Source organism: Meleagris gallopavo, chromosome 2 (genome assembly GCF_905368555.1).
Source record: "Meleagris gallopavo chromosome 2, MGAL_WU_HG_1.1, whole genome shotgun sequence".
NCBI classification, from domain to species: Eukaryota; Metazoa; Chordata; class Aves; order Galliformes; family Phasianidae; genus Meleagris; species Meleagris gallopavo.
The window spans coordinates 50,268,335-50,292,385 of record NC_139405.1 but is presented as its reverse complement, the minus strand read 5'-3'; the positions used below and the strand labels follow the sequence as shown (position 1 = coordinate 50,292,385).

General features: G+C 41.5%; 1 protein-coding gene across 1 annotated transcript in view; it reads left to right on the top strand.

The window, feature by feature from the left end:
- LOC146544972 (uncharacterized) overlaps nt 1–24,051 on the top strand; it is a 116,732-nt gene that overhangs the window by 34,221 nt on the left and 58,460 nt on the right. The window lies entirely within an intron of this gene.

Sequence of the window (24,051 nt, the reverse complement as noted above, 5' to 3'; positions counted from 1 at the left end):
TCCAAACACTGGTTAGAACTTGCACCTTTTAGCATCCAAAATTAAAAGAGTTTATATACTTTCTTTCAGTTGTACATTTTGAGTGTAAAAGATTTGCCCTATGTTTGACCTACAAACATACAAATACAACTTTAAATAACATATTCAATATTTTTGAAAATGTCTGTGTGAACATGCACATATTTTCTTCATAATAGTATTCAAATATATAGTTCCCTATGATATTTTATTACTAAAGTCCTGGCAATATGCTCAAAGCTTTACAAAATACAGATAAAGGCAATTCCTGTCAGAAGGAGGTTGTTGCATAGATGAATGTTAGATTCATACAGAGTGAGAGACTGAAAGATCCTGGTTTCACTGTTTGTTTTTTAGCCTCATTTCCCTAGAAAATGAGGATTGTGTGTTGCTCTGAGTGTGAGTGAGTCGAGGTGAATAGCTGTCCTCTCATCGACTTTTGAACTGGTTGGCCAACTTCAGCCAAATGTAGCTAGAGGGCATGCGGTCTCAAGAGAAAGTTCTCATAAGAAAAGGCTGCTATTTAGGTAAGAGCATGCAAGAAGTGCAAAGCAGTATTAGGTGCTAGAGGATCTGCACAGGACTCTTATGGGGAAATCAAATCATGGAGAGAACATCAGCTGTCAGTGGTGTTGTGCTAAGTTCCCTAGGGATCTGGGCTGGGAGATCCATAAGAAGCAATATTTTGCCAATATCACTGCAGAGGAAAAAAATTATTTTATGCTGTAGTGGTCTTTATCTTTGAATTTTCCTTATGAAGGGAACATTGGAAGAGTTCTCAAAAAGTGGGGGAGGATCTAGATTGTGCAGATAAAGCTCACTGATTTGAAGGAAGGAAGACAGAAACAAGAGGTGAAGCTGAGGATTGACAGAATGAAAATGTAAAAACAAAGAGGAATTTAATATTCCCACAGGCCTCCACCATTTTCCATGTGCAGAAGTATCTATCTTTTCCAATAAATATTGTGTTACAATTAACACTTTTTTTCTTAGATATTATGTTTTTGGCTAGTCTTAGCTGTTGAGGGAACCTCTGATTAGTGGTGCACTGTAGATTTCTGCCTGCTGTTATAGCCCCCAGTGATCTTGTACAGAGGAGAAAACTCCTCTGCTCTGACTCTGTTTCAAAGATGCAGCATCAGGTTATGAGAACTGGTAGATGTGATTGTCAGAAGTCGAAGAGAGAATTATTTCTCAGTCGGTCCTGGACTGAGTGTTCCTATGCATATAGCTTTATCAACAACAGGCAGACGCAGGGTGCAAACTGTTTTCTTCCCTGCTTGCTGGTGCTAAGAATTAGGAGTATCTATATTAGATATGGAGCATGTACCTGATACACGAGCTGCTCTGAAAGTAATTCCTCCTATTTTATTCTCTTGGCCCACAGCATCAGAGGCAGATGTTGGTGGTATGTATGGCAGTAGGGGTTGAACCTACCCACCAATATTCCTTTACATTTTGTTGCTGTGTGACAGATGGCAGCAGAGGGACAGTCTGACAAAATGGCGCCTGACATTGAGGTGCATGTGGAGTAAAGGTGTGTTGCTGAGTTCCTCCATGAGGGAAGAATGGCACCTGTTGGCATTCACTGACATTTGCTTAACATTGGTGGAGACCAAACAGTGCAGATTGTGAGTGGTGTGCTTTAGCAGTGGCAACAGTGACATGAAAGACAAGCCATGTTCCAGATAGTCGTGCACAGCTGTCACATCACAAAATGAGCATCTCCATCAGCTCATCAATGTGAACTGGCTAATGGTGGTGTCTGTAGAAAAACAGAGTTTTGTAGCTGAGACTTTTGTCTATCAAATAGTGTTACTGTGCCTTTTGTATTTTTTATACTTTCCATGGAAATAAATACCAGGCATTAGTTCTCACACAGTCTACATACATGATGTCTTTTTTTGATTCTGGACAAAGACTTCAATACTTGCTCTTTGCTATTCTGATGATAAGAAGAGAGGGGCTAGATTTCTAATTTGATTGCTAAGCTGGAGATTTTCTTATTATTTTTTCTTGGTCCTCAGCACAGGGACTATCTGTGATTTTGGTGTTGAAATGGATGAGATGTTTTGCCCTCTGCAAAGCCTCAGCTGTCCCAGATGGCTCTGGACGATCTGCTCAGGGCTACATGTGGAGGGTGCTCTGTGAATCTCTTTCCAGGCCATTTTGTGGCACTTTAGTCAATCTGTTTTCTTCGTCTTGCTGCTGTTTTGAACATTGATCTTCCCAAGAAACTTTCCCACAGAAAGCTGAGAGAGAGACGCAATGGCAGTGACTGTGAATATTATTGGTGTGCCTGCCCAATTGTTCTGCAGCGACCTCTGGAGCAGTGGAAGTTTCCTGATCAGTGGAAGAACAGATTGGACTGCAGACTGTAAGGAGCAGAACTGTCTACTACTTTTTCTCTGTTTCCTCTTCCCTTGAGTCTTGTCTTGGGTGATAACCCAAGATCGTATCAACCAGGGCAAACTGCACGTGCAATCAGTGAGGTATATCGTTAGTTCTCATCTTCTTCTAGAACGTGAGATACTGGCCACTAGATTTGATTTACAATTAAATGGCAAATCCTACAGTATATTCCCAGGACCCCAGGAGTGATAAGTCATTTGAGTTGTATTTTTAATAGATTGTTATAAATCATTTTTATATTGCCGTAATTGAATAAGGTGCTTTAGAGAAACAGAAGATTGTACATTCCCTGCCCCTAGGAGTTTGCTTGCTAAGTACATCTTGAGGTACAAAAGGTACTTTGTGTAATTTTATGCAGTGCAAGCCCTTACTACTAATGACAGTGCTCTAAACGTGGCCCATATCCTGCAACAACTTAATGTGTTCTTAACACATGCCTCCGGATGAGCGTGATGATTCATGCTGGAGAATACAAAAGACTGCCTTGTCGGCTGCTCCACCTGCCCTTCTGCCAGAGACTTCTGCCCTGCCACCAAGTCAACACATGCAAGGGTGTGCCAGCTTCAGAACTGCTGCACCTCACAGCCCAGCACACCAGCTCAGGACTTACGAGCAGCTGTGCTGGGTCAGACCAAAGGTTCATCCAGCTCACACTCATCATGTTTCTGACAACGAGCTGGGAAAGAGCAGAAGGAATAGGGCAAACACAAAATGACTCATACTCTGGCGTATTATCCCCGCTTCTGACAAAGAGCATTTTAGGAATCTTGTGAGCCAAACCCTGTTTAATGGGCTGATGTAGCTCTCTTCTATGAGTTAAGTTTAAACTGAAATCAATATAGTTGCACCATGGTCATATTCCAGCCAGGTTAATTCCATTCTGTATTTTCAACTTCCCTTGACACATTTTCAGATAAAGCATTCAAGCCCTAAAACTGTTGTGTAGTTTTTACCAGTGCAGTTTCATAGCAGCTGCACTCTACCCCAGAGATAGGTGCATTTTGTTAGTAAGTGATCCTTAGATTTAAATAATCTCTAATTCTTTGGAGTGCTTTTTGGGCTTGTAAAAGGTGTTACACAAATCAATGAATAATTTTCACCCACCATTGTTTGTAATATATTCTTACTCTTCAGCTGAAAACAAAATTTCTTTTCCTATTGATTTTCTTCTTTTATGTTTGGGCAAATTGATTTTTCCTTTTCCTAATGGAGTAGAAACGAAGATATCTGGATTTCAGTTACTTCTCTCTTTCTGCTTCAGCATCATTTAGGATATCAGAAGGCATACAAACAGCTCTAAGGAATAGTATTCATTCATTAACTTCAAGGGAACTGACACAATTTTAAGATACAGTGTTTTGGTTTTGTTTGTTTGTTTGTTTATTTTTTAATTTCATATGTGGATTTGTAGTTGTTCTCTAAACACATATTAAGGAGACAAGTATAAATATAATGTTATGACTGTGTAGAGGATGAGGTGGGAAAATTAAGCACAGTTTATGGTGGGCCAAATTGTTGGATGCCAGAAGAAATGTTTGGATATCTCACTGAAGATGTGAACAGAATTTAGCAGGGTTTTTAGGATGTGCTTCCATTTCTGCACACTGCAGACCTTCTAAGTCTGGCTGCAAGATAAGTACTCTTCTGGTGTTTTCAGCTCAGCTTTGGTCAGGACGAATCACAATTCTCTTGAAATACCCCATTTCTGTCAAAGCATCAACCTCAGTTGGAGGCTTGATTTTGTAAGATGCCAAGCACTCCTTTCCATTTGGGAGATTAAGAGATTCTTTGAGTAGCTGAGAAGTGATGCGACCTGAGAACAGCAATCTTTAGCCTGAAAAGGTTGTGAAAGACTAGATTATCCCCCCAGAGTAAAAAGCCTTATCTGAATGCATCTTCTGAATCAACATTCATTGAAAAATTCAAATATGATTGGAGGCTTAACAGCCAGTGAATATATATATAATATTTCAGGCTACAGTAGAGAATAGAGAATATTGAGATAGACTAAGAGCTTTTTAATTCATCAGGCCTTATGAAATTCAGGGCAGGATGCTCAGAGAACTGGCTGAAAACAATCCCAGGATGTTCAGTATTTATTCCCAGAAGTCATGGAGGACAGTCAGGTTCTGAAAAAGGGGCAGAGGTAATGTCTATCTATAACAAGGAGAAAAAGCCAAATCTAGGGATTTGTAATCAAGTCAACTACCTGCCCATACATGGAATGATCAAAGGATTGATCTGCAAGCACCTTGAAAATGTTGCAAGGTTTTGAATGGAACAGCTGGCACCAATCTCTTCCTTCTGTGACAAGGCGACAAACCTTCTGAGTAGGAAAAAGACATTGTATGTCACATGTCCTGATTTTAATGAGGCTTTTGATACTGTTTTACGAGATATTGTCATGAACAACCTGGAGAGAGGGACAAGAAGAATCTGTCATTTTACGACAATGCAGGACTGAGCAGCAAGCTGTGGTCAAAGAGTGGTGATTGCCAATGATCAACCATGAAACTGAAAGGGGATTTTGAGTGGGGTTATTTGGGTTCTATGTTGGGCCATATTTTTTTAACAGCTAGGGTGGTGGAACAGAGGTTTCTTGCTTGGTTTGTGAACTAGGATGAGCTGCAGGCAGGAAGGAGACTGGATTCAGAATTAGAAAGAATCTGGACAAATCAGAGGAGTGTTCTGAACAGACTGATGTGAGACAGTGAGGACAAATGCAAAGCTCTCTATTGAGGTAGGAATACTCAACACCATCAGTGCAAGAACAGGAAATTACTGTTCTAAGCATTCAGACTGGAGAGAAGTACCTGGGTTTCTGTGTGGATCATCTTAGAATAGGTTTCACATGAAATGGGTTACACATGAAATATGATTTAATAAAGTCACTTGATTGCAATCAGCTAGAAGGATGGTCCTTGAGAGAAGAGTGAACAAACTGAGGTTGCCTGAAGAGGAGGGAAGGAACATGATAAGTTTTGAAAGACAAATGGAAAGAAGAAAGAAATAATCTGTCGTCTTTGTCTATTGGGACAAGGGGTATTGGTCTTTTATTGCAGTGAGAGAGACATAGCTTAGATGCCAGCAAGATCCTTCTACTAGTGATAATGGCAAAATGGAGAAATAGGCTGCTTGGAAGCTTACCAAATGGAGGTTAGATGGACATCAGTCCAGGATAACGTGGATCTAATTCATCTTGCCTTTTGGAGATGGAGATGAACTGGATGACCTCCTGAGGTGCCTTTCAGCTTCAATTTCTTCAACTTAAGCATCTTTTAATTTCATTTTTATTCATTTCATTTTAATTTATTTTCATTTTAGTCCAGATAAACCTTCCCAATTCATGAAGAGTTAAGATTTCCTTTGTTCCTCAGTATCTTACAGAATACTGTTAGCATTTAGCATCAATTAAAATGGCAAAACCTTACAATCTGCTCTCCACCTTTGCTCAGCCTTATCCATTACTCTTGAACCAGTTAAATAAATATGGTTTAACAGCAGTGTACTGAATAAATGTTCTCTCTTCCTTTCTCTGTATGTATGTCTATACATATATAATATCTCTCTCTATATATTTGAAATTATGATTCCATTTATCCTAAGTTTCTGGAACTTATTGATTTTTTTAACAGTGTTTAAATTACATCCACTTTTATGGAGACAAATCTGTTGAAGAATTAAACAGCAAAGTTTGCTCCAATCTATAAACATGACAGGGGATGATTTCCTCTCATTTGCTAAATATACAGCTCCTTAGACGGAGACATAAATAAGAATGTTGCCTAAGTAGGTCAGATTTGAGCTAGGGCTTTTCAAAAGACATGAAAGCAACCACCGTGAATATACACTTCAAAGCCAGAACCCATTTTTTTGTGCACATTTTGTTCCTGAGAAGTTTTCCATCTGTTCTAATGTCATGGCTTTGCCACAGTGGCTCGTCCTCAGACTCCGTATCTCTGGCAACTCATATGCTTTATGTTTTAATGCGGCAGGTAAAGGAGATAATTGGAAGACCTTCAGAGCCGCGGGATGGGGGTGGGAGGAAAGGGGGAATCTTTCACTTCTAAATGGAGACTAAGGACAGACATCCTGTGCTCCTTGTTGTTAGTTTCCTAGTTTGATTGGATGCCAGGAGCTGAAAGGAGGGAGCATGCATTTAAAAGGCTTTTCTAGGAGCAAATCTGAAATTAAAAGAGATAATATTTATATATTTATATTATTTATAATATTCATTTATTATGAAGTTCATTTCACTCCATTCTCTGTAGTAGTGCAGTTCCAAATTCAGGATTCTTGATGGATTTAAACCCTTTTTTCATCAGCAACAGTCCAACATGATCTGCCTGTCACTTTTTCAAACGATGCCTTTCTGACTTTTCCAAGAAGCTCTGAAAGGGAAGGAAGCTTCCTCGCTAATATGTCACTCAACCCACCCACCCAGACACCCACAGCTTGTCTGAAGCCAGCATAAAAAAAAAATAAAAACCACCCTGGATTGTAGCCGAGCTGAAGAAAGCGCTTCTTTAAATATCAGGAGCACAGGTCTTAGGGGTGAACCCGGGTATGAAACAACTACTTATTGATATCTCAAACCAACCCTCAGTCTTAAGAAACAAGGTGAGCTGAACTTTTGCTATTTTACCTACAGATCGGTGACAACCTTACTCTCTTTTGTGCTTACATGAGACCTTTTATTCCTTTGGATTGCAGAGTGCCTGCCAATTTTACAGGAACTGCTGGGTCACCATTGGGTGCCATGTGACTCACTTGTTGTCCTGCACAGCTGTTGACACCTCTGTAATGGAGAGCAGGGACAGGTAATACACCCAGGGGCTGGCAGTCTACATGGAGCAGACTGCTGTGCCTTAGGTAATGCAGCAGTGCAAAAGATGAAGCAAAAAGCAGAGAATGTGGCAAGCAACCAGAGGTCAGAAGGAGCAGGAATTTCTGGGGAAGCAGGAAGACTGTGAACCTAAAGACCGTGTTCATGTGCCTGAGGAAGTCTGCAGTCCACAGCAATGGACAGAATTGAGGGGCCTGCAAGTCGTGGCTCTAGGAGAAGGCTTGCACCAGCCGTACTGTGTCTTTACCATGTTGGCTATGTTTAGTGCCAAGGGAGCAAAACCTCTTTCTGAATGTCTAAAGAAGGTCTTCTGGGACTATTTGAATCTTCACACCCTGAGGCTGATAACATCCACGATTACCGCCACCATCATTGCAGACAACCCTGAGATAAGTGGGTTCATTTCATACATTAACACTCACACACACAGCAACTTTTCGGGCAGCATTTGTGTTTGCAGGTCTCTAGGGAGAAGGCAATTTGCCTTTTTTCATGTGTCTCAAAGTGTCTTCAATACACTCCTAGCAAACATATGAAATGCAGTCAGGATTCAGAGCAGGATGTCACCTGGTTCACAGCAACACCTGGCAGTGGGTATGCCGCCATATACAAATAAATTAATATTTTACTTTTTATTTAAGAATTTGCTTCAAAGGACTCAGCAATTAAGAGCAAAATAAATATGAGTCATCTGTCCAGCAAAGGCTGTGCCAGATGCAAATACAAAGTAATTCTGCATGCTAATACCACTTATGCAACGTTGGTCCTATGACAGGGAACATTTGCTGTCAGTTTGTGAAGAGGTACATGCACATGCACGCATATGCAAGAACATGGGTATAATTTGGGGTTGTTCGGTTTGCCAGCTATTCCTCTCAGGGTATTTTTAATAAGTCTCAAAGTAATTTGGAGGCTTACAAATTTTAACTCTTGGCCCAGAGAATGTCAATATAGGCGCAGAATATAAGGCTGGCTAAAAAGTGGGAGTGTAGTTGGAAGAAAACGCTATTGATTTTTCCTGGAATGTATTAAGGCAAGTAAACCATAGGAAGGAGAAAGAAATTCCTGGCAGCTCCATTGGCTCTACCACTGCTCAGTGGGACAGAGAGCAATGTGAGATATAACCCATCAATGAACTGCCCACGGCTAGGGGCTCCAGTGCAGTGTTGTACAAGAGGAAACCCTGAGAGCTGAACTCATGTCCCAAGTCCCCAGGCTCATCTCCAAAGGTGGACTGAGGTTCCTGGGGAGCTGAGGTGGCCACTAGGTTTGGGAAAGCAGCCTAGGAATGAATTGGTATTTTTTGGTAACAAAATTTTTGAGTAGCTTTACTTCAGAAGAATTGGGCATTGTTCAGTTTTTTGCTGTGGGCTGGAAAAGCTGCTAAATCCCTGTTTCTTGAATTCCTTTAAGTTCTCAGATATTCTGATCTCTGTTTGAGCACCAGACTATTTGGAGGTGGTTTTGTTGATTTGAAACAGTGGCCAAAATACAATTTGCTCTGTCGGTTCTATTGCAGATGATTCCTCAGGTGATGTTTGTAGCCAGGCAGAGACCTAATCTTGCTTAGAAATAATCCCACAGCACGAAGCTGGTGTCATTTGTACCACCACTGCAGTCTGCGTGGCAGAAGAGCTACCTGTTAGGCCTTCTGAGGGAGACTCTGAGGTCCTGGAAGACAGGGTCAGCCTTTTTTAGTGATGGTTAAAACACAAGAGCTGCTAGGTATATGAGTGGGGAGATACTGAACATATTAGATGCTTCAGGCTACTTGTAACAAAGGCAATAGACGGGAGAGTCTTTTGCAGTGCTGTGGTGTGACTTACCAAAATATTTCCCATGCTTACCATTTCATTTACCCTCACTTTGCTGTATAGTTTGGTCAGTCCAGATCAGGAAATCTGTCTACATGGGAAGAGGTAGGACTCAAGAAACCTATGTGCAGGATCTTGTGGAAAATGCACTTTGTTTAGACTGTGATCAGTTATGAAAATGAAAGAGAATTAAAAGATTTCTTTTTGCTTGCTTGTTGATGGGTGCATGTGTCTCATCTTCTTCATGATATTTCAGTGAAAACACCTGGAAATTAATTGTGGGTTTGAGGATTTGGGAAAGGAAAATGAGCTGCCTACGCTGAAGGCAGCCAGGTTGTGTAGCAGGGGACTGCAACATGCTGCTGCTTGCCAGGCACTGCTGGGACATCAGGGAACTGAGGAGCATGGAGGTCAGGGTTATTAACTGTGTGTGTTGTATACGTGAGTGAGAACAGGGCCATTTCAAACCCACCAATTAAATTTTTACAATATTTTGCTGATTTTTTACATCTTCATTTTTAATAAGGAAGATTCACCTTTGGCGAAGGATAGCCCTAAGAGGAACCAAGTATCATCACACCACTGGATCTAGCATGGATCTTGCTGAATTCAAGGGAGTGGTCCCACGAACAGTCTCACTGACTCAGGGTCAGCTTTTTGGTGGGACAGATACCTGGCTTCTCTGCTTTGCTACTCAGCTTGCTTGTGAAACACACTGGCTGTGAGCACAACGAATACCAGAGTGTGAAATAAATTCTAGCTCGTAAAGTGACCGACCAGCTTTAAAATCTGCCAGCAGCAAAATGTGGAGTAATGATAATTAACTTGAAGGAGGGCAGGATTTCTCATTTCAGTTCATGTTGGACACTACAGGGGCTTTGATGTGAGGGGCTGGAAGTGCTGCTGGGGGCACACGGGTTGGTGATGGGTCCTTGGGGCCAATGGTTTCCAGGAGGGAGTGAATAAAAGGGCACTTCTGTGCCTTCTGGACTCCTCCTGCACCTCCAAACGTCACAGCTGCTTGGAGAGGCTGTCAAGTCAGAAGTTTGCTTCTCCTGAGTGCTTGCTGTAAACAGTACGTGCAGCCGTGTTGATTATACACCAGTATGCCAGGCTAACTATAGCACAGTAATTAAAGGGGTGAGAACATTTTGGAGTACTTTCTGTTGCTTGTTGTGTGCGTAATCCCCCTGTGTTTGGCAATAAATAGAACTTTTAAGTTTAATTAGTACACACTTAGCTGGCTATCCACTTCGAACACACTCTGGTGGCCTGAGATGTACCCACCTAGGCATAGTGTTGGCGGCAGAGAGGGTGAGATAGCAGAGTGGCATAGGGCAGTCTCCAGCAGGCAGCATAGCTCCACATCCTAGGGAATGGGGTCAGTGGGTACCGGCAGCTGGGTACAAAGGGAGGAGACAAGGGAAATAGTCTGCTTGTCTCCCAAATGTGAGGCAGTTCTTCTAATTTCCTTCTGAACATGGGGTTTCCTCACTCATGGAGAGGGTGTCAGAGGGTCAGATGAGTCTTGAGAGATAAACAGGGTCTTGCTTCTTTCTTTCCCTCTTCAACTTCTTTTGTGTAGGACATTTTAAGTCATTGATTTAAAGATTTTTTTTTAATTATTATTTTAGCTGAAATAACAAAAACAAAACAAAAAAAGTGTTTTGGATTGGATCAGATATACATTCCTTCCCTCCTTCTCCCCTGCTGGGACGAAGCAAACAAACAAATCATCCCATTTAGCACAGTTGTGTCATTTGCCCTGAAACAAGCCATTTCATTTGAGGCTGGATGGGATTCACCCGAGAGTGCTGAGGGAACTGGTGGAGGTGATAGGTGAGTCACTTTATCTATCAGCGCTCCTTGTTGACTGCTGAGGTCCCAGAAGACTGGAGGCTTTCCAGTGTGATCCCATCTAGAAGGGTTGTAAGGAGGATCTGGGGAACTACAGGCCTGTTAGCCTGACCTAGGTGCCAGGGAAGGTTTTGGAGCAGATTGTCTTGAGGGAGATCACATGGCATGTGTGGAACAACCAGGGGATTAGGCTTGATCTCCTTCTATGATCTAGTGACCGTCTGGTACACAAGGGAAAGGCTATTGATGTAGTCTACCTAGATTTCAGCCAGGCCTTTGACACTGTCTCCCACAGTATTCTCCTGCAGAAGCTGGCAGCCCGTGGCTTGGACAGGTACACTCTTGGCTGGATAAGGAACTGGCTAGAAGGCCGGGCCCAGAGAGTGGTAGTGAATGGAGCTAAATCCAGCTGGCGACCTGTCATGAGTGGTGTTCCCCAGGGGTCGGTGCTGGGGCCTGTCCTCTTCAATATCTTTATTGATGACCTAGATGAGGGCATTGAGTGCACCCTCAGTAAGTTTGCGGATGACACCAAGTCGGCTGGAAGTGTCGATCTGCCTGGGGGTAGCGAGGCCCTACAGAGGGATCTGGACAGGCTGGATAGCTGGGCTGAAGCCAATGGGATGACATTCAACAAGTCCAAATGCCGGGTCCTGCACTTTGGCCACAACAACCCCAGGCAATGCTACAGGCTTGGGGTGGAGTGGCTGGAAGACTGCATAGAGGAAATGGAGCTGGAGGTATTGATTGATGCTCAGTTGAACATGAGCCAGCAGTGTGCCCGGGTGGCCAAGAAGGCCAATGGCATCCTGGCTTGCATCGGGAACGGTGCTGCCAGCAGGAACAGGGAAGTGATTGTCCCCCTGTACTCAGCTCTGGTGAGGCAGCACCTCGAGTATTGTGTCCAGTTTTGGGTCCCCCACTTCAAGAAAGACATTGAGGCCCTGGAGCGGGAGGCCCACAGGGAGCGGGGCGAGGGTCAGGGAGGACAAGGGAAATATTTAACTTAAACTGGGGAGAGGTGTTGGTAATGAACTGGGTTTCCTCTGTTGTACCTTTTGCTTTTTTCTTTCTCCTTGATACTATTTTTCCAGTGATCTCCCTGCCTCTCCTTATCCTTTGCTCCATGCCTTCTCATTTCCTATTCCCAGTCCTTTTTTAGCTTCTTAGCCTTTCCTCTTGACCAGATACTTTGATCTGGGAAGCCAAATTGGTAGTCTAGGGTGCAAATCACCTTCTTACACTTCCTAGGGGTTAGCATGTTTGTGGCTGTGTATTTTGAAGACCACGGGGTACCTGTGCCCAAGGGAACACCATGCTGTCCCTGCTTGGCACAGCCACATCTGGAAATCAGCAGATTCAATACAAAAGTATCTGTGGCAGGGTGCGTGTGTGGGCCTGTGCCGTGTGACTAATTAATGCACTTACCCTGTGGAAGTGCTCTGAGAGATGAACTTCTGTCCCCTGCATGCCTGCTTCCTGCATTCAGGAGCACAGGAGGGACTTGTCACATCTTGTGCATCTCCTGGCCTGTCATCCTTCCTGGCTGCAAGAGACAGCTCCCCCTCACTGACACGGGGCAGCTGCTTGCTGTGCGGAGACCTCTTCCTTCGGACTTCCCTGTGATACTCAGTCACTGCCTGCTGTACAAGGCACTGGGTGCTTGTTAGTGCTGTGCTTCTTTTTCTTTATAGAAGAGAGCTGCCACTGCACATCAACGACCAAAGACACCAATGCGCTTCTCTTTTTCATTGTGAACTCTTTCTGCTCTGCGCACAAAATGTAGCTTCTTCTTTATAAGTCTGTCTGTTTTCCCCTCTGTCAGGAATTTATTTTTCATACTGAGGCTCTGGTTTATTGTACCTTCTTTAGAACATCTCCACTCAAGAGATGAAAGAACTCAATTCCTGGATTACAAGCTGCGCATTATTTTAATTTAAACCTGCCTCCTGTTGCAACAGAGAATCAAGGTGTTAGTGTGTAAAGTGTTTTGGAGCCTTGTGATAAAAGACCCTATAAAAATATAAACGTAAGCAGATGGCAGTCCCAACCTGCCTGTTAGAAGCAACACATGATTTCACAGAAAAGGGTGTAAACTCTATTGTTGTCTTGGGCACAACAACAAATGTACATTTTGCCAGAGCTTGCTTGTTTGGTTTCTTTCTAATATAGACCTCTCTATTTCTGATCAACTTGCATCGGCCTTGGAGCCAAACTAAATTGTCTGGGCTGCAGCTTCAAGCTGTGTCAGGCATTCTGTGCCTGTTCAGAAAAGAGTCCATGACTGTGGCATGAAACTGATGGCAAAGCACCATCCAGCTGGATATGGCTGTGGATATGGCTATATCTAACTGTTTTGATGCTGATGTCTTCTAGCAGGGAAAAGCCCCAAATGGCAGATCCATGGATGTAATATCTGTAACCAGTTTGTGGCTAAAATCAGTCTGGGACATCATGTGCAGAAATGTAAAGTGAAAACAACTAAGTGAGACATGCAGAGATGTGTTTGCTGAGAAAAAGAGAGAGCTGATCTTTTTCCACTCTTGCCTGTTCTTCTAAACACCACTTTTTCCAAAGAATGGATTTTCTCTTTATCTAACTTGGCTTTTTTCCCTGCTGTGAAATGTTTTGGGTCAGATGATATTTTGCTGGGCTTTAGAAAACTGCTAAGAATTAATTAATCTGTAATTAAATTGATGAGACATAGAGAACTGTTAATAGAATTATGTCCTCAAAAGGAACAAAAGTAAGACAGTTTCCTTTTTTTTTTTTTTTTTTTTTTTTTTACAGTTTGTGGTCTGACAGATTTCTGACCAAGTTCAAGTTGAGACAAAGTGCATGTGGCAAAAGTTGGAAGTGTTGTAATGCTGCCTACTGTGATTTGAATAAACATTTAGGATCCCCTGGAGAGAAATATAATCCAGGGTTGCCTGCTTACACAGAAACACTCAGAACAATATAATATTTGAAAGAAAAGAAACATCTTTAATTGGATTTGTACTGACTATTTTTGAAATACAAAAGCGACACTTTATCCAGTAAGCTACAGATTTGTTTGCAGTCACAGGGAACAGGCAGGCCTCAAATTAGCTACAGGACAGGCCTCTCACTTGTTCTATGAGCCTAAGAAAATGCTGAAGTTAAACAGAAAATTCTAATGATACGAGAAGACTGTAAGACTCTAGACACATGCTTCTCTAAGTTTATGCAAATCAGACTAAATGGCTCATGTCATTTCCTCATGTATCCCTCAACTGACAAAAATATGAAAGGGAAAACAGTTAACGGTTTGTCTTCCAACTAGAAATTTGTTCCGAGATTGCTTGACTACTGATGTTGCTTTGTGTTGTTCTCTTAAGCAGGTGGTGTCAGGCTTACTCCCTGTGGAAGGCATATGAAGACCAGCTATCAAACCCATTATCATATATACATATATATTTTCCTTCTTTGCACTGAAATTGTGAGGTTCATCAGTGCTTGCAACAGGCCTGATGTTGTCAAATGCTGCACTCCCCTTAACATCAATAGAGGCTGAAGAATAACCAAACTTGATGCAAGAGTAGGCCTCAGAGAAGATACATTGCCCTGAAGCAAATAAAAATTACATGCCTCTATCACTGTATTTATTATTTCCATGTATTCAGATAATTTTAAGATGTATTCATATGAAAGGAAAAGATACAAGCTCAGCTTCACTCTGTCTATCCTTTGACGCATAATGGATATCCCAAAATAAGGCTGGGATTGCCAACTTAAGCTTTCTTTTATGTAGCTAGTGAAATACATGGATATCTTCATGGGATAATTAAAACTGTGAAAAGTATAAAAGCCCTGGTGAAAGGAACTGTTGCGTCAGTGACTTGAGTGTCTACAAACCGAATGTAGGTCTCTTGTCCAAGTGATCGTGGTTAGGAGGGATGAATCTAGTCCGTATTCACTGAGATGATAATGAAAGTTAGGACAGTACAACCTGTAAATGATAAAATCCTTTAATTTCTATTTAAGAAAGGTGCGCACTTGAATGGTTCCAGTAACTGTGTTTGCTAGAGCTGTGAGCACATGAAGTCAGGAACAATGTAGCCAACCAAATAGGAATGATTTTTTGGAGGGAATCCTAGAGAGTGGGATTTTAGTGGGGACAAGAAGAGACAGTGCGGGAAAGACGAATAAGAGTAAGGTCTTGGAAGTAGAGATAAGAAAGTTAAGCTGAATATACCTAACTGACAGTAAATGCTAATGGTCACAGCACCTCTTCATTAAGGACCTCAAAGAAAAGTTGTTTTAGGGAAAGAAAATAACTTATCTCGTACATGGATGATGGTCCCCTGCTAACCTATGCTTTTGAGTCAAAGGAGAGAAACTACTGCTTTTAAGGAAATGCTTAGCAGTTCAGCTGAGCTATTTAGTGTTTGTTTAGGAGTGAGATGACTCCTACCTTGCCTGTTTCTTTCTGTTGATGAAAATAAAGTGAGGGTTGTTAACTCAGATGGGGAATCCACAGTTTATCAGATGCTATCAAGCAATCTGTGAACATGCATTCACCTCCCAGTAGCTAACTAAACTGCCAAACAAGAATTTTCTCAACAAATTTTGTTATTTTATTTCTGCATAATCTGAGTAGACTTTTAGGGGATAGAGGAGACTTGCAAGGCTGTTACATTTAAGAAAAGATTAAATGAGATATTTTTGGTAAATTGCATTTCCTTATTAGTCATCACATCTCTTTTCATTCTAAGAAACTGCCCTCTTCAGATGTGTTCATTTTATTTGGCAGAAGTGCTGATAACTCCAGATGTTGCTGATTCTTTATCACTTCATTGCCTCAGGAAACTGCAGTTGCACCTGAGAGAAAATAGAAGCCAACCTGGAAGAAAAAGAAAAGAGATATGTAATGGCTTTGCTAGAGGGAAAGGAAAATCTGGTTAATTTATACGCTTGTTTCCTTAAAGATGAATTAAAAGTCTTTTTATTCACACAGAGCTGAGTTCTGGGCCATATACATTTCCTATTAGAGTTGAAAACATCAACGGTAAAGAGTTGCATTTTCTATCTCCTCATAAGGATTTACTACTGCAATGGAAAACAGATTACTAAATGTAGCAATTGGTAGGTAAGCAGAAGTGATAATATGCTTTGATATTGAGAGCAATATCTTCAGCTGACATAAATAGGTACCATCCACAGACTTCAGCAGAGCTGTGCTTTTTCTCCCCGTCTGAAGATCTGGCTCCTAGATTCTTAGCTATGGACTGTTGTAATTTCAAACCTGGAAACATAATCACTTTCAAACTTTTGAAACTTGATGGAGAAAGGATATTCTTGCTGTTGTAATCTACTAACGATAAAGCCTGAGAAAACACTGTGCATCGAGTTTTTTCTTGCATCGGGAGACCTTTTTTTGCTTACATTCTCTGCTGTGTCAACAGAGGGTGACAAGGTTAATGACATACAGAAACTTTCCTCTCTAGAGTAGCAGTTCATCTCTAGTTCATGCTGCTAGCTACAGAAAGTCATTTCACCTAACAAAAAAAAGATTTCATCCAATTCCTGGCAGGTAAGCATTCACAAGTCTACAACTGCTGCAATGGAGCTTTTTCTGTCACTGAGCAGAGTGAGTGGGCATGGCAGCCGAGTGACATGCATAAACACTCCACTGTGACACTTCTGGAAAGCTGGGCAAAAATTTCCAGGGCTGGAATACATTGAGATTTACAGGCTATTACCTTCCACCAGAATAACATTCAGTCCAAGATACCTTGTGCCCACCGATGAAAGTACTTCCAAACAAATAAATGAAGGAACACTTTTCTTTGGAAACCAGTCTGGTATCACTTCTGACAGATAACAGTAATTGTGATGAAGAATAAACACCTCAGTCACAGGATGATGCGAAGCACACTGATGTACACTGGAAGCAAAACCACAGACCCGCAGCTGACGGCTGAATCACTGCTGTATCTAATTAGGCATATCAGCTCAGATATTCAAGCTTCCAACCGTCTGAGAAGGGCTGAGATCACTAATACCAATCTGTTTTTGTCCTCACTGCTCAGAAGAGGTGTGGTGTTAAGATTAAAGAAACAGCATTTTGTGTCTGTTGGGTCAGTTATGTCTGGGTGCTTGCTGTGTGGAAGGTGGGACAGGAAGCTCAGTGCTGTTACATCACATTGTCTGATTTAGCCCTCTGGATAATGTCAAGGTAAAGAAATAAATTGCTCCTATTTACAGTGCCGGTGAAAAACAGCGGTTTCATAATTCAGTGTCATTTGAATTGTATATGTTATTGAATCAGACAAAATATGTATTTATGCATTAGGTTTCTTCAAAATTCCTAGTGTGTTTTTTAACAAAATGCAGGAAAAATAAACTGAAATGCTGATCTTTTATTCCTAGGCTGTTTGTGACAGATATTCAGCAATGCCCTGTGCTGAACACTATTCACATAATACACAGACAGTGGATACTAAGTTTGAAAGGAGTCTAATGAACAGTCTTAGGAATAAAGAGGAATCTTAACTCAAAAATGTCGATGCATGAAGGAACATAATTTTCTCTGTGCACAGTTACTGTTCAGGAGACGTTCATACTATAGCAACCACAGTGAACTAGGCCAGTGCCATTCAAAAACAAATTAAGTTGTAAAATCTCACCGTATGTTTATGTGTATATCTAAGTATATGTACAGAAATTATTTATACAGTTGCTACTTTGCTTAATTTTTTCCTCTTCCTTTGTACTCAGTTCATCCCTGGAATCAGCCTATTGAAGTTACCAGTGAGGTACCAAGGAGGTGTTTTGCTCTTTTTCCTACAGTTTTGGGATGAGACCTTCTGTAATATCTGACAAGACCACACGCTGCTGCCAGGGCTGCTGCTCTCAATCAGACAGGGGACTTGGAGCGTAGAGGAAAGTCTGCTTCTCTGGCCCAGTGAAAATACGGCTTGTAAAAGATATGAAGAGCAGTGGAAGGACAGGAGTAGTGCAGGGACTCAGAGGACTGAGGCACCTCTTCTTACCATGAAAAGGATTCTGTAGATCTAATCCAGGCAGTGCTGGGTAGGGCATGCAGCCTCTTTGCTGTGTAAATGAACACAACAATGCAGTGTCCTCTTAAGAATGAGGGCGCAGCTTCACGTTATGATCCTTCAACAGGGGATCCTAACCCCATCTGCCACTTGTTCCTGCCCTGTGCAGGGGACTCCTGCCTCTGCTCCCATGCATGTTGTGTCCAAGAGTGGTGAAAATGAGCTATCTAAAAAATAAATAGATAAAATACAGCAAGAAGTGCATAGAAAAATAGATGGGTAATAGGAAAACGGTGTTTCTTCAGGACCAAGTCATTTTATAGCTCTGTCTTAGATAAGCTGGTGTGAATGAAAGGAATAATCAACTCTTCTTGGGGACAGGAGATGGCAGGAATGAGGGTGAATTGTGAGGGCAGGGAGAAAACTCAACCAATGCTGCTACCAAAGGATTTGAAACATTATCATCCACACTTAATTAATTGGGATGGGATTCATCTAACTTGTCTAAAAACCAAATGTGCACACGGGCACCAGGCATATCTTTAGAGTGAGTATCCTATGCCATGTGATAAATCAGCTTCTGACTGCTGGGTTGCTCTTTCTATCCTTTGTGAGAGAGTCCAGACGCCCAGCTGACCCAAGTGCTTAGCTCTTAGCTAAAGTGAGCTCAGATGAATGCTACTCTTACTGTTCAATTAGGTTATTGTCTGAGTTTACAAATAAATCCATTAACTAGTTTGATTATGAACAGATTCTGTAACCACCTAAAATTGGACCTATGTTAATGATGGAAAAAACTCTTCTCTGTAGATTACATTGCTAAAGAAATATGATCATCCTCCATTTTGTGTCATTCTTTGCCAAATGTAGTTTCTTGCCAACGCTGAAAAATCATGTTCTACTGCAGGAAATTCCTTAAAGGCTTGCCATCTCTCAACATCACTTCTCTCTTCTATTGTTTCTAGAAGGAATAAAACTCCAAAGTGCTTTAAGCAAAAACGACCACTGCTTCTCTTTGTCATTTGAACATAGCTTAACCTCTTCTCTAAGGACAGCTTGCTTTTCATTCTCCAGAAAGGGATGAACCAAACCCATGAGATTAAATTGCTGGGACACCTTACCCAAAAAGTCATTTTATCTAATCTGGTACCAAAATTACTGCAGTGGCTTTATCATTGTTTTATGTTTACTGGATGTAATAACCATAGGCAGTTAATATGTTATGTACTATACAGTACATAGCAAACTCAATTAGAATTAAGGTTATCAAGTAAAGATTTGAATATCATTTGAAACTATTTCTTAGGTTTAGAATACTTGGGTTGGAGATAATTGAACAACCATGTAAAAGACACTCTAAGAGATAAATATGTACTTAGTCATAAGGCTATCTTGCTACAGCTTTTTTCTGGTGATTGTTACAGCACTGTAATGCTGTAAGTCAGCATTATGTTCTGCAATAAGTTGTTACTATCTGGCCATTGATCAGATGAACTGTTGGCTGCTTCTCCAAGCCACTTGAAGCTGGCTGTGCTTTCCCAGTGAAATCAGTGCATACATGCCTGACTGACCAGAAGAGTTGTGTTTGATTTATTATTATTACAATAAAGTTGTTTGTTCATAACTAAGGGATTGTTTCCACTTTTCTTTATGTTCTGTTTATAAACGGGATTCATTTCATTATTATATTCTTACATGGAACAACCACACATACTTTTATTGAATCCTTAGTTGTTGCTAAGCTCTTTCAATAACCCATCTGCAGAGTTTGTGGTCTTCTGCGGGTAGGGAATAGAGGGATGTAGAAGTGTGCATCATTTGTGTGCTACCACATGAGCCATTTTGGAAGACTTTGGTGTCCAAACAGTGTGGATCACCTGCCTTTTGATGAGTAGGCTTGTTTAAATCTCATATTTTAACTTTGAAAATATGGATTAATCTGTCTGAGTCTACCAGCTATGAATTATTTTTTGTGTTTGTTTTTTTTTTTTTTCCTCTTACACCGTGCACAATAAAGGGAAGAAACTAGCAAGTTCAAATGTCCTTTTTGTTGTTTGAAACTTCTAGGTTTTGTTCCTTTCCTACCCTAGCATCAGCATAAGCTGTAGTATACAGGTTTTCGCCCTTCTTTCTTCCCATTAGTCGCTCTATTAAATATGTTAATTGTAGTGTCCCAGATTACTGGGAGCTCCTTAAATCAAAGCCATGAGACTTGGTAGCAAGACGCTTAGCTATGAGCTTTGCAGATGATAACTGCATTATATGAGTATTCATACAGAACTGATTGAACCCCTGAGGCTAGATGCTAGAGCTGTTTTGTGCTACTCCGGCACCATAAAGCAAACTTGAACAGAGTTTACAGGTCTGCTTGAAGGCTATTTCTGAGTGAGAAAATCCTGCCATCATGGATTTGATGCTATCAAGAGGTTGTTCTGACCTGGCCAAAATGTGGCCTTCACTGGGAGGAGGGAAATGGGCCTGAAAGATGTAGTCCTGTGTACTGGCCAGGAGGGTCAATTCCATTCACTGAACCAAGGGGAACCTGGATGACCACTGTTGTTTTTAAAAGTACAGACTTGGAGAGGTCTATGAGGTGCTGTCATAAAAATAATAATTTATAACAATCAAAAATTATTATTATTTTTCCTACACACAATCATCATCTCACAGCCTTGGAACTGTACAAGCACATCTTGTCTAAAGAAACTTGCACTGACAGCGCAAAAAATCTCCTTCTCTGTGCATCTCTGATCCAGCTTTCCATTTTTTCCAAGGTATATTTGCTGAGATGGGCAGGCACATGCTATGTCTTAGAGCAGGTACAAAAGAGCTTTATTTGTACTGCCTGTCATTGCAAGCTGGAAGAATTCAGTATCTGTGTCACTGCCTTTGCCATATGTGGTTGGGTTTTCTCCTTCCCCTCTGTAATTCTTCTGGGGGCACTGCATAATAAAAGTCTCAACTTAATCAAGAAAAATTCAACATGTGGCACCGCAAGAGAGAGCATCAGGATGTAAAAGCAGAAAGCAAACAAACAAACAGGCCCTTGTGATGTCAGACTAATAACACAGTTGCTGCTGTGCTCTCTCGCTTTCTGGTGTGTGTACTGTTTTTCCTGTACAACATTGTTCTGTGCTTTGTTTCCTTCAGCTTCTTAGCCCGAGAGGGTTAGCTGCTGTCAGCGAGGCTGCTGGGACAGCAGCAGGTGTCTGAATAATTGGAAACAAAATTCTTTTAGAAAGAAGCAGTTCATGGAAAAGAAAACCCTTTTCTAAGATTAAAATAGTAAAAGAAAAAAAAAAGAAGAAATCGTTTTCCAGGGCCATTAGCAGAGTCAGATCTTCCCATTTCTTACTTAGAAATAAAATTAAGACACATCAGAAGATATGGTTGTTCCAGATTGAAGCAGGCTCAGCAAAATGTGCAATGTGGAGAGCCTGCAGGAGGTGGAGGTGATTTGTAGCATGGAGACCAACACTGGGGTTCCTGGGCAGCACAAAATGAGATTTGTTGTACCAGGCAGCATGGTACCTGAGGCCATCCTTGCCTCCGTTCTACACAGTGTCCTTTGCGGCTGGATGCGGCAGGAGGGAGGGGAGGCATAAAAAGGATGTGGAGCTGGACGTGGTGTGCTGGGTGTGGGGACATCTGCACTCCAGGCTGTCTCACAGCCCCCTCAAAGGCCAATGGAGGGGAGTACCTGAGAAGCCACTATTTGTAAGGAATGTTGGTGGCAGGAAGACCTGGCACATTTTATGGCACCTGGAGCACAATGAGTCAGGTTGCTGAGGAGCCCCTAGGTTGGAAATGGTTTGGTGTTGAAGAAGGGCAGCCTGTCCCCTGTAGCAACAAGAAAAGTAGAAGAGAGGAAAGCTGGCCCAGACATAGACTGGGGGGGCTCCTTGGACTGGTGATGAGAACAGGTTTTAGTGTCAGCTTCCCAGGTACCTGGTACAGCAATAAGGACTACACCCAGAGTGCACACAAGGGCACTCACAAGGTTTCATTGAGTGCTTGGTCCCTGCACTTTGACTCTGAGGACAAATTAAATTCCTCTCAAATTTGCTATCTCCTCCAAAGCATATTGTGTAATATATCAGGAATCGACCCCCATAATAAAGAGAGGTGGAAGGATGAGCAATGGTTAAAAAAAATTCCCATGGAAGAATAGCAAGAGAGCTGGGTCCTTGCATTTGCAATAGGAAGGGGAGAAAAAGGGCTTATTGGCTGAGCGTGTAAGAGCCCCATAGCTTCTCAGATCATTTTGGCATTCAGCATGTTTATGAATAATGAAATAAACTGGTGTGACATGAGGGAATAAGCTGTAAAGTGTCACAAAGCACCAGAAACAAAATCCATCCAAAATGCTTCTTTTCTTCTTGAGGAAAACCTAAAACAACTTTTCTGATTACCTGACAGTCCATTTAATCCCCAGGAAACATTCCTTTGTTACAGTTTCAAGGAGAATTACTTGAAATAATCCTTTGTACAATACGCTTGGTTCTATTTTAGTTTTAAATCATGTCCCTTTTCTTTTTTGATTTTTTTTCTTTTTCCTTTTTTTGAAGAGAAAAAGTAGAAAGACATCTAATCACTGCCTATGGAAGAGCAGAGGTAGGTTTTCCACTACTGGAGTAGCCTTGCTTTTGTCAGGAGATCCTTGATTAAAAAAACCACAAGACTTCAGAACAAGAAATAATAATAATAACGATAATAATTAAAAACAAAAAAACAAAACAAAAAAAAACACAAAACAAAAAAACCCCCGATGCTCAAATTTTTGTAGTTAAATTGTACAGACTCAGCTATGGCTGTGTCCCTGGGTTGAGGCAGGGTTCTTGGCAGGCCCGCGTCACACACAGGTGCCTTCAGCAGGGCTTCGTGTTACCAGTGACCTAGATTCAGAAGGAGACTTGGGATCTCCAGCACAGAGATCTTCAAGAATTTTGAATGACACATGGTCAAGGAGGAGAACTGGGCTTGTGCATGGCTGCTGCCATCTGCCTGCCCTCCAGCAAAGGTCACTTTTCAGGAAAAAGCCACCTCATCTCTTGGAAAAAATATTGCTGTGGTGAAGGGAGGAAAATTAAGGATAAAAATCTCAGAAATAACAGAACAGATATATATATAGGTCTCTGCATCCTGATGAGCACATAGCTGTGCTAAGGAATACCATGAATTAGTAATTCTAACAATAGGAAAAGGGTGTAATCTGGAGGATATGAGGGTCTATAACTTTGACATTTGAATGATCTCATCTTTTCTCTCTTGCGTTGACTTTGGGCATTCATTTTCTCTCCTTTGATATAGATATAAATTTTATTCACTTCATTGACATGTGTCAGAAATTACTGTGTTCGTATTCCCAGACATGTGAAGGCATTTTGCATACACAACTTGAAAGATGTTTTCAGTCAGAGCATCCTGGCAAAGACAAAGGGGATTTTGTTTTGGGAAAGGTGGATCTGACTCTTTCCCTATTGTTGGCTCAGGAGGTGGTTGCGTTTTTTCCCTCACCAGCTCTCTTCCCTACAATGTTATGCTGCTAGACATGGAGAGAAACTTCACACTGTCTGTGGTCAAGATTTGTCTTTCTTCATGTTGCCAGCTCTCTGCCGAACTAGAAAACAATGCAACAAGGTAGTGAAGAAACCAAGCGTTCAGTAATACTCCAGACAAAAAAAAAAAAAAAAGCCACATCTGTTTCCTAGATGAGAGCTTTCAGAGTTCCATTAAAGGGAACAAAAAAGCCTCCCTGAAACAATCAATTCTTCCAAGGTGGGGAATCAGCACCAGCTGAGCTGGAGCAGGAACTTGAGCTGAACCAAAAGCACCTGTGTTTGTGAGTGATCACCTGAGAGGCTTCTCATGCTTGGGCCTGCAGCAGCAGGTTTCAGCTACATTTGAGAGAAGGTGCTGCAGTGCCAATGAGAGGTTGGTGAATGCTGCTGTAAAAAATTCCCTTCTACTCTAGTTCTATGCAAGTCACATTGGAGGGAAGAATTAAGAACTGCTGCCTAGGCCACCGGTTATTGTTTTTTTTTTTTGTTTTTTTTTTTTCCCCCCCCCCTCACATTTG